Raw genomic sequence first — 11,752 nt, forward strand, 5'->3', positions numbered from 1 at the left:
GCTACCTAATGTTTGCTGATGAACAAATGGGTTTCCGGTTCACACTAAGTAAGGTCAAAAAGAAACAAAAAAGACTTCAATGTCACCTCTTTTCTCCAGGGAGCACCTGTGTCATTCCACAATATCTGTGAACACAATTCGTAGTGTTCTCACTTTTAATGGACTGTGGTTTCATGGGGATTGGTAAAGGGAATTCAAAACAGAAAGTTAATATTTGTGTACAGAAAACATTGCAGGACATTGCATTAAATCTGAACTTTGATTTTGATGTTTAAAAAACGCTGCACAGCTGCTTTGCAGAAGAACAAAATAGTGAATAACCTTTTTTTCACACTGTGTGATTTGGCAGAAATACAATAACAAGATTCAGTATTCAGCTGTTAGACACTGTGATACATTACCAGAAGATTGGGGGACATGAACCCCGGTCTCCTGGGTGAAAGTCCTGTGCTGTTTGACCCATCCACCAACCCAACCAACGCAGTTTTTCAGTCTTTCACACTACTCTCTACCGTTGTCTCTCTTAATACTACGTCATCTTACAGCGCCGCGGCCGAGCTGCTGCTCTGCCCGATATGTTCCATACAGATGCTAAACGGTGTTTTTTGCATCGGTATCTGAGAAGAGAGACACTGACCAAGCATCAGTATTTTTTCCCTGGGAGTGAGAACCATGTTAAGGGTCATGCTTGGGCTGGTGACACTTGCCCAACTGACCTAACTTCACACAGAAACAACCCACTTCACTTATGTTAGGACGCAACCCCAGTTCTAGACTGCTTTGAAAGGGAGGGCAGTAGGAGATGTTGGTTGGGCACACATGACTAGTGTTAATTCACGTTTTTCAAGGGGGCTTTTTTTTGAGGGGGGGAGGATATTAAGTGAGGATCTGCAAGTCATCTCCCAGGAAATTTCCTCCGCATCCTGATACATTTTTATGCACCAATTTAAGTTGCTGAATCTGTCTTCATTTTACATTGACAACGGTCAGTTTATGAGATTTTCTGATGTTTTTGAGAGGCGGCAAATCGAGCAGAACCCCGATTGGCATAAAGTAGCCTGAATTCAACTTTATGCAAATGAGAAGCAGGCAACTTGACGCCTTGTCTTTCGACAGTTGCCGAAACGCTACCACACCAATTTATGGTGGAAAAATATATGTGGAGTAAAATACAAGTGACAATTCAAAATATAAAAATATAATGGAATATTATGCAGCAAGGGCCCGGATTTGAGTACACTTGCCCCCAAAGTCCAGTTCGTTTGATTAGTGTGAACACGATCTATGCCCAAGTCCACTTAAAAAGTTGGTCTGGAGTACAGTACATGTGTACACCCATACAGTTCACATCAGGTGTAAAAAACAACTGTAAACCAAAACATGGAAGTGGACTACTATTTAACGCGCCTACAAGACGTTTTTAACCAGTTATGAAACTGTCTCCATTTAATACTGATGCCTCATCAAACGGCACTGCTAGCCACCCTCGACCTGATGTCGGCGAACACTATATCTCTGTCATTAGATGCGCCGAAACAGAAACATGAATCTAGTTTTGTAGATGGAGTACCTTTTTGTTAAAGAGTAAGATCCTTTTTGTTTAACCAGAAACGTCCCTGAAATCGCTATCACTAAACCCACTTGTTTTTAGGGGAACATCTTTCTGAACTATGTGATTCAAAAAGCATGTATAAACTGTATTAACCTGTCATGGAACAGTGTACCGTGGACGGTTTTGACGGAGATTAGTCAGGTTGCATGGCAAATTACAAACCCCGCCGGTGTACTGCCATTGACGAGAGGATGGTCACATCCAAAGCCCGCAGTGGACTCCGCCAGTACATGAAAAATAAGCCTGTGAAGTGGGGTTATAAACTGTTTGTGCTGGCGGATTCCACCAACGGTTACACCTGGGACTTCTTTGTGTATGAAGGAAAAGGGTCACCAATTGTGAAGGGGCTCAGTATCGACACCGTAATACGTCTCGTAAATACAAAGGTGATGGGTACCGGGTATAAGTTATTTGTGGATAACTTTTACACCAGCCCAGAACTCTTTTGCGACCAGCTGGCAAAGAAGATCTGGGCCTGTGGTACCATTCGCCAACAGCAAATTGGGTTCCCCAAAAACAGGCCAGGCAGGCTTGAGAGGCAGGCTCCCTGGGGCTCCATCCGCTGGATCCGCGAGGGGCCCGTGGTGTTCTTTCAATGGAGGGACACCAGAGATGTGCTGATGTGCTCCACAATCCATGCAGCACATGGAGAGGACACGGTCTAGGGGAGGATCAAGGAGGCAGATGGGCAGTGGTCTGTGCAGGATCTCTCCATCCAACCAGTCATCAAGGACTACAACAAGTATGTACACTGTTTTCATGACTTCAACTCTTTGAATTGAATTTTGATATAATGTCAATGCATCAATATCAGTGTAATGTAATGGCTATTTGTAATGGACATGTCCGATGCCCTGATTGGCTACTACACCATCCTAAGACCAAGAAGTGGTACCGGTCTTTCCTGTTCCATTTCATAGACATCGTCAATGCCTTCATCTTGTGTAAGGAGATGTCACAGAAGGCCTTTCGCGAGAGCCTGGTGATGGAGCTGAAAGCGGTTGGGTCTACCACCACAGCCCCTCCACAGCCACCCCCTCCTGCTCTCCCAGGTGCCTCACACAAACCTGTATATTTTTCCCAAGATGGCACCGTAGGTCAGAGGAGGTGTGTCCACTGCCATGAGAGGACCACAGTGAAATGCTCCTCCCGTGATGTGTGTCTTTGTTTCACAATAAACAGGGACTGTTACAATGCATGGCACACCCTGAACAATTTGTAAATAATTATTTCAAGTTTGTGTGATTGATCCATTTTACTTGAATATGACTCAGGTTCTTCCGTTCATGTAAATAGATTTGTGTCATTCATATGTGTGTTTGTGTGTGTTTTTGTATTTTGCACAGTTCAGTTTTACACTTTTCTAATATTTCTATATAAAAAAGTTTGCCAGTGCACTTTGTTTGCCCTTTTTCCAAGAGGTCCTGGCTGCAGGCCTCCACTGTGAGGTCGCTACCGCCGCAGGCTCCACTCTCAAGCCACCTCCACTGTCAGGACAGGAAATGCACGGGATACATTTCAAAATAAAATCGCGAATGCACTTCCGGTTGAATCGCTTTCCTCACAAATGCATTAATTTGTAAACAATATGACGTAAAATCTATCAATTCCTTGTCTATAGTATATATCGTTTTTATTTATATAGTAAACTTGTTTTGTTTGTCATTTTTATTCTGTGTTTTCCTTTTATGTTGCGCATAAGCCCCAACATGGGCATTTTGATTTATTCTGTCCAAATCTAGGACAAAAATCCATCCATAACCTGTATTAATTCAAAGAAAAAAATAAAGCTTTTGATTTGGACAATTGAAGCATTAGCCTTTGTCTTTTTCAAAACACTTCTCATTAATGATTGCCATATATGTAGAATAATATACACTGCACTGCATAACTTTACAACTTAGTCATTATGGAAAACAAACTGTGCTATGACTCGGGGCTCAATTGTCTTTGTAGCCTACTATAAAGCTGAGGATCTTGAAAAGAGAAGGTCAAATAGTTGATCAATGAAAACAATGTAGGGCTGGAATAACATTGGTCAGTGCACACATTTTCTTTTAAGTTATTACTCATATTCATAAGCCAACATCTCATAAGATGTCATAAGCCTATACATTTTATTGTGTACCATACAGTACTTCGCTGCCTTTTCATTATCATTTAACTTTGACTTCATTGCACTGCTTTTTTATCTATGCATTTTTTTCAATTTGTTTTTTTGTTGTATTATTCTGTATTTTTATTCTTAACCACCATACATTTCATTTTTGGTTCTATGTCTGTGCTAATTATGTTTGTGTGCTGCTGGAACACCTAAGTACCACTAGATACAACCCTAACTCTTGATATCTACAGTATAATCCAAGTGAATTATTAAGTGATCAATGAGAAAAACATAAAAAACACAACATGATCAAATGTTCTGTAGCCCTTTATTTTCGAATCATCATCATCTGTGTGACATTCACAATAGGCCAAATTATTTATTTTGTCCATTATTTCCTCACAGAATTTCCACATGTCCTCAGTGCTGTAAAATGTGAATTTTAAAGGGCTCCAGGATTGATTCCTTTTTTATGGTCATCCACTTGATCTTTCCACACCCTCCCATACTGCAGAGCAGCCTCAGCCTGGTTCCCCTCCCCCATGTACAGAACATCAGGCAGGTCCACTTTGGGGGCAGTGGAACTGACTGCAGCATGTTGTGCAGCGTTCCACTGCAGGCTTTCCATCACATGGAATGATTGAATGATGCATCTAAAAAGGATATAAAATGCATCAGGTTTGAATTATAGTACATGAACTTCAATTCAAATTAATGTATACAGCCTGCAAACTTAAATTGTCTTTGCTTACAGGTAAAATGGCCACTTGCACCAGGTAGTGTAAATGAGGCCTTACTTATGTAGAAGAAGTAATAATGACTACGAAAATACTTCACTACAGGTTAAAGACCGGCATTCAAAAACGTACTTAAGTGAAAGTGGCTAAAACAAGACACTTAAGTAATTCAGTATTTATGTTAGAAGCAAAAAAAGTACCGATGGTGCAGAAGCATGCTATTTCTCAGTAATTTCAGTTACTATTCGTTTTGTTTATATACTGTAGTATACAACAGATGTGGAAAAATAAAATGAAAATGTGCCATGTAGTCCTGCCATTTTGATTCCACTTGTGCACTTAAACAGGTGATATCACTAATTAGCTAGTCGACGTCTGGCAAAACATCATGGTGTGTTGCATCGTGTTGGTAGCTTGGCTGTCTCACATATCATGTTTGTGAGTTCAGAAAGACACGTTTTCAACTTTGTGACGATTCCCAGCTAATGCAAGGAGAGTTTACAAAAATGTTTTATAACATTTACATACAAACAAATGTGAACACTTACTTTACGTTATGCACTAAAAAGTGAATAATCCCTGAGAACATAAGGTGTTGATGCTAACCGCCATTGGTGAAAGTTAACTTTGACGTTATCTAACTTAGCTTCAAAACGACAACCCAAACCGACATGTAACATTCGGTAATTTGCATCATTAATGACTTCTATAACGTTACTATTTTACGGCACCTATATTGACGAAGAACACAAGAAACCATGCATTTACTTTCTGTGGTTAAGCAAAATCAGCTACTCACCGCTACTTGGGACATATGCTGACTGGCTGGTCTCCCTACAATTAAAAGGCAGGTGAAATTGACATTTAAACGCATAGCTAGCATTAGCTAACATGACCTAAATCTAAAAGTTGTCCTCAGCAAAATCCAAACGCTATAATGCAAAATGGAAATTCAGTCATATCCATTTCCTTGCCAAACATAATTTCCAACTTGATGTATCATATTCTAAGACTAGTTACTGCTAGCTAACGCTAGCTAACTTTAGCTAATGCTACTTAACGTTAGCTAACATTAGCTATTTTTAAAAGTTGTCTTCAGCAGAATCCAAAAGCATGAGAAAGAAAGATATTACCTAAACAAAATTCCACTGTAGGTTAGGGCTTGGCTCAAAATGATGGCTAAATTAAATGGAGGCTACTAAATTAACATTAGCACACTATAAATAGCCTATTTGGTAGTGAGTATCTGGTAGTGAGTATGCAAGTATCTTGCAAGTAACAGCATCTCAAATGAGCTCCATTTTAATTTGGGTTTGAAATACCTTGTTCATTAGCAAAACATTTCTGATCAGTTTTATCTGAATGAGAGGCAGTATTGCTATGTGTAATGTTGTATGATGCGTTTTACATTTAAATCGTTTAAAAATGAGTTAAGATATCAAAATAAATACTAATTTTAAATAAATATTCATTCAACTCGTTTTGCTTTTCTACTGAAAAGACTGATAAACTGAAGGACCTGACATGCATCAGACCATGCATTTTTTAAAATCATTAATTTACATTTAATTACTGTTATCTTAAATAAGAACGATGAAAGGAAAAATGACGCTCTGGAAAAATATTGTGTTATAGCAGTAAGAGCATGAATGCATGAAGATTTAACATATTAACCAATAAAAAGACACTTTTTATTATATAAATTGAATAGTCCAACAGTATGTATAAGTAAATTGTTAAAATTATTTGATAATCATTGTTCATCATTGCTGTTGTTTTGGTATCTCAGATGTAGAATACATTCATGGTGTATGCAACTCTGGTGCTATAAAGAAATGTGCTCCATTTGTCAGTTTTGCTATTTGCAATGCTAAAACTTTAAACCTCAATATCTCAAAACTGATCTAAACGCAGATAGAACCTTATTATTCTGAGGTAGCGATGTGGCTCTGTTCTTTTGTTGTCTGTATCTCACCTAGATGTGTTTACAGCAGTGTGTTTTAGTCAGTTTACAGATGTATGACTTGGATGAAGAAAAAAAACCGTTTAGACCAAAAAGCATGGAATTTCAGCCGTTCCGCGGTTCCTACAGCGTCAGGCTTGGACCCCTAATAATATGTATAAACTGCTCATGTCATTGCACCATCCTCTCCATTCTAAAGCCGTGTCTAGTTCCCACATACAGTACTTCAGCAAATCATTCTGTAAGCAGTGTTCTCATAGACCTTTTTCACGGCAGACATTTTTGACTTGTCGTAGTAGGAAAAGCACAGCTGAAATTGATAACCTTAACGATGGCTCAATTCCATCAAGTGTCCCAGTAAGCTATTTCAGTGAGTCAACATGCACAATACCAGGGCCTCTCCTAAGTGGAATGCAGCCATCATTAATGGTTTTGAATACACCTGTGCTTTTCCTACTATGACATGTCTGCCGTGAAAAAGGTCTATTACCTACTATAGGAATGATAGCCCAAACTATAACATAGCTATAGCAACAAACCCAGTTTGTAGATTAGACAGATCCAGAATCTCTCTGTAGGAATTATGTTGTTGTGTCAGCAGGTGTGCTGTCAGTTCTGTCCCACAGAAGCCCGTCCCGTGGCTCTGATGAAAACCCCAGGGGAGAGCTGCAGCCAATCCGGGCTAAACGCTCCTGACAGTACAGAGGCCCCGGGGGTCAATGGGGTCTGTCTCAAGACACCGCCCCCCCCATTTAATCGAAGCGCCCCGGGCAAACACTCATCCTCGGCTCCTTTCGTACCTTCATCCTTCTTCATCATTTTATTCACCTCGTGCTGCACAGTGTGCAGCAGTGGCAGCTGGGTCACATTCCCCTTTTCTTTTCCACTCCATTTAACTAGTCTTCAGGTGGACATTGAGGATGATTGTAAAAATCTCCCTATAGGTTCACCTATATTTATTACAGAAGATGCTGTTGCCAGAAGCCTCACCAAACTAAAGCCGAATAAGGCCACTGGCCCAGACGGCCTGAAAGCCCGCTTACTTAAAGATTGTGCCCCACAATTAAAAGGTGTTTTAACTACGTCCTAGTTGCTGGTGTACCCACATCTTGGAAGTTTTCTTTAATAAGGCCCGTACCTAAGAAGCCTGGTGCAAGTAAGCCTGAAGACTTCCGTCCCATAGCCATCACCTCCATATTGTGTAAAACAAAGGAGAGAGTTCTGGTAGATCTCCTGACTTCTCAAGTGACCAGCATGTTAGATCGGCTGCAGTTCGCTTATAGAAGTGACAGAGGGACTGATGACGCTGTGCTGGTCCTTTTGATTTCAAAACAGCTTTCACCCTCTAAAGGGCATGCTAGAGTCCTATTCATAGATTTTAGTGCAGCTTTTCATTCTATAAAGCTACACATTCTCCTGCAAAGACTAGCCAATATTAACATAGATAAGGGTCTGATTCTCTGGATCAGAGACTTTCTCTCATGTCGCCCTCTGAGGGTATGTGTAAATGGCATTTTGTCAGGAGTGCATACCATCAGTACAGGCTGCCCACAAGGCAGCGTTCTTTCCCCTTTGCTTTTCTCTCTATTCATATATATTATAAATAATAGCACCTTTAAATTGATAAAATATGCTGAAAACATGGCCTTAGTTGGCCTCTTACAAACAACTGATCCCCTCCTATCTAGCACACATAATGGCCCTTGAAGCATGGTGCAATGATAGCGAGCTAGAGATCAATGTGGCAAAGACAAACGAGTTACTCTTTTGCAAAAAACAAGACGTAACACCAGAGCCAGTTTTATTAAATGGCCTTGCAGTTGAAACTGTGGGAACTTTTAAGTACCTAGGTACAGTTCTTGACAACCATCTGAGTTTTTCAGATAACACAGACTAGATCTTTAAGAAATGCTCACAACGACTCAGTCTCCTTAGAAGACTGAGCTGTCTGGGCGTTAGTGCTCAGATTACTGAGCTAGTATACACCACACATATTGAAAGTGTTTTAACCTTTCATCTCTGTTTAGGGTTTTTAAAAAATCCTTTTATTCCAAATGCTATCAGTATCCTCAACCAAACCAAGTGACAACATCAAATTGAGCTGCTATTTTAATGAATTTAAGCATATTTATTCTGTTTTATCATGATTTTTTTTTTTTTTCATATTATTTTTTATACTCAACTGTCATGTCTGAGATGTCTGTATGTTTATCTGTCTTGTATGTCTGGTGAGCCAAAGAAAAATGTCCACCCTGGTGGACAATAAAGATTTATTCTGTTCTATTGGGATGATGTGATTGGACTTCTTTTTTTAGTTGTCTTTTTCTCTTTTTTTCGGTCTATGGAATAATGTTTTAAACATTTTTTCAGTATTAATCATTACTTTTTTTTACATCTGTTCAATTGAAATCAGCAATACACTTTAGCTGAATGCAGGAGTTGTGGGACAACAATGGTGCTTTAATTTGTTTAGCCCATGAGCTACAAATGATTTCTACTTTAATTCTGTCCATTTCCACACATTTGACACCAGTTTGGTAGCTTTCAGGCGACCAACTCGTATTAATGTTAAAAAAAACTAAGTGAAATTTTCATGCCATGGGACCTTTAAACAATCATTTGGTTCACGCCAGCAAGCATACGTTTCAAGATTGAAATGCTTCGATAGTTCTCTCCCTGTTTTAAAGCTACAGTTATTCTGATAAATCAATTGATAACTTTTAATTGAATTTAACATTTATTTGGGGTTATGTCCAGTGGTGAGCAGCATTTAAACATAGTCTGTATCCTGCTCAGAGGATTTGTTTTTCAGTAGGAGAGTTTCAGTCTACATTGTCTGCATTTGCCTGTGCATTTGCCTGGACAAAACATATCACTGGCAGCTCATGCAAACGTTACGAAAAACAGCAGCCAATATGTGTGTCCCGCTTGTGTGATTACCTGCCCATCCCTAATGTGTGTCACCGTGTCTAATTGTCTCCCCTACCCCAGTGCATACAGTGCCTACGGAGAGTATTCACAGCGCTTCACTTTTTCCACATTTCGTTGTTACAGCCTTATTCCAAAATGGATTCAATTAATTTTTTTTCCTCAATTCTACACATCATACCCAATAATGAGAACATGAAAAAAAAAAGTATTGAGCCTTTGCTCAATACTTTGTTGTGGCACCTTTGGCAGCAATTACAGCCTCAAGTCTTTTGGAATATGAAGCCACAAGCTCGGCATACCTATCTTTGGCCAGTTTCGCACAGTCCTCTTTACAGAACCATCTGGGGAGCATCGGTGCACAGCCATTTTCAGATCCCTCAGAGATGTTCAATGGGATTCAAGTCTGGGCTCTGGCTGGGCCACTCTAGGACATTCACAGAGTTGTCCTAAGCCACTCCTTCGATATCTTGGCTGTGTGCTTAGGGTCGTTGTCCTGTTGAAAGATGAACCATCGCCCCAGTCTGAGGTCAAGAGTGCTCTGGAGCAGGTTTTCTTCCAGGATGTCTCTGTACATTGCTGCATTCATCTTTCCCTCAATCCTGACTAGTCTCCCAGTTCCTGCAGCTGAAAAACATCCCCACAGCATGATGCTGCCACCACCATGCTTCACTGTAGGGATGGTATTGGCCAGGAGATGAGCGGTGCCTGGTGTCTTCCAAACATAACGCTTGGCATTCACGCCAAAGAGTTCAAGCTTTGTCTCATCAGACCAGATAATTTAGTTTCTCATGGTCTGAGACTCTTTCAGGTGCCTTTTGGCAAACTCCAGGCGGGCTGCCATGTGCCTTTTACTAAGGAGTAGATTCCGTCTGGCCACTCTACCATACAGGCCTGATTGGTGGAGTGCTGCAGCGATGGTCGTCCTTCTGGAAGGTTCTCCTCTCTCCACAGAGGAACCCTGGAGCTCTGTCAGAGTGACCATCGGGTTATTGGTCACCTCCCTAACTAAAGGCCTTCTCCCCCGATCACTCAGTTTAGAGGAACGGCCAGCTCTAGGAAGAGTCCTGGTGGTTCCAAACTTCTTCCATTTACGGATGATGGAGGCCACTGTGCTCCTTGGGACCTTTTAAAGCAGCAGACATTTTTCTGTACCCTTCCCCAGATCTGTGCCTCGAGACAATCCTGTCTCGGACATCTACAGACAATTCCTTCGACTTCATGCTTCGTGGTCTGACATGCACTGTTAACTGTGGGACCTTATATAGACAGGTGTGTGCCTTTCCAAATCATGTCCAATCAACTGAATTTCCCACTGGTGGACTCCAATTAAGCTGTAGAAACATCTCAAGGATGATCAGTGGAAACAGAATGCACCTGAACTCAATTTTGAGCTTGATCGCAAAGGCTGTGAATACTTATGTACAAGTGATTTCGTCGTTTTAGTATTTTTAATAAATTTGCAAAAATCTCAAACAAACTTTTTTTAAGTTGTCATTATGGGGTATTATGTGTAGAATCTTCAGGGAAAAAATGAATTGAATCCATTTTGGAATAAGGCTGTAACATAACGAAATGTGGGAAAGTAAAGCGCTGTGAATACTTTCCATATGCACTGTAAATACTCACCTCATGTCCTGTGTAATTTGCCAGTTCAGTGTAGTACATTGTGTGTCTCTACTTCTAGCGTTATTCCCAGTGATCACTCTGACCTTAGCTTGTTCATCCCACCACGTCTTTTGCCTCATGTTTTTGGATACCTTCGCCTGTGATTGTACTCTGTACAATAAACTCCTTTACGTCTACCACAGCAGCAGAGTTGTGTTTTTTTTGAGTCCTCTGAACTTTGTGTCACTATTGGCGTCCCTTTTTGACGCTCTGGGTCGGGACGTACGTTTAACTGACATGCGGCACAAGAACGGGACAGTTAGGTTTAGGAAAAGATGGTGGGTGGAGTTACAAGATGTGCATTACAGTGACACACAGGACAAGAACAGGACGTGAACCCTGGTTTCCTGGGTGAAAGTCCTGTGTTGTTTGATTCATCCACCCATGGGCGTCAGTTTGGTTTGAAATGTGCTGGGGACAGAGACGCATTCGGAAGTACATTTCCAGAAGTCCTGGGACACATTAATTTTTTTTTTTTCTCTTTCGCGCAGGTCGTGTTTTGAAAGACGCTGTCCTGCAGCTTATTAATGAATAAAAACATGGTTTAATGTACGTAAACAATGATCAATGATTACCAAATTTCCCTCTCATATTGCTCCTCATTACCACTGAAAACTGTCTATGAAAAAATCTATCCCAAAGTCCAATTATTATGGACGTTATCTGACATTAAGCGTTTCTGCTTCACATTTTCAGCAGGGCAGCGGAGCGGCTCTGGGTTGACTCCCCACGATTCTCAT

The 11,752-nt window shown here is 40.6% G+C and overlaps 1 pseudogene; it reads right to left on the minus strand.

Annotated features, from left to right (window-relative positions):
* Positions 1 to 9,929: 9,929 nt before the first annotated feature.
* Positions 9,930 to 10,567, minus strand: LOC144524262 (uncharacterized; annotated as a pseudogene).
* Positions 10,568 to 11,752: the final 1,185 nt, after the last annotated feature.

This window comes from Sander vitreus, chromosome 10 (assembly GCF_031162955.1).
Source record: "Sander vitreus isolate 19-12246 chromosome 10, sanVit1, whole genome shotgun sequence".
Lineage (NCBI taxonomy): Eukaryota > Metazoa > Chordata > Actinopteri > Perciformes > Percidae > Sander > Sander vitreus.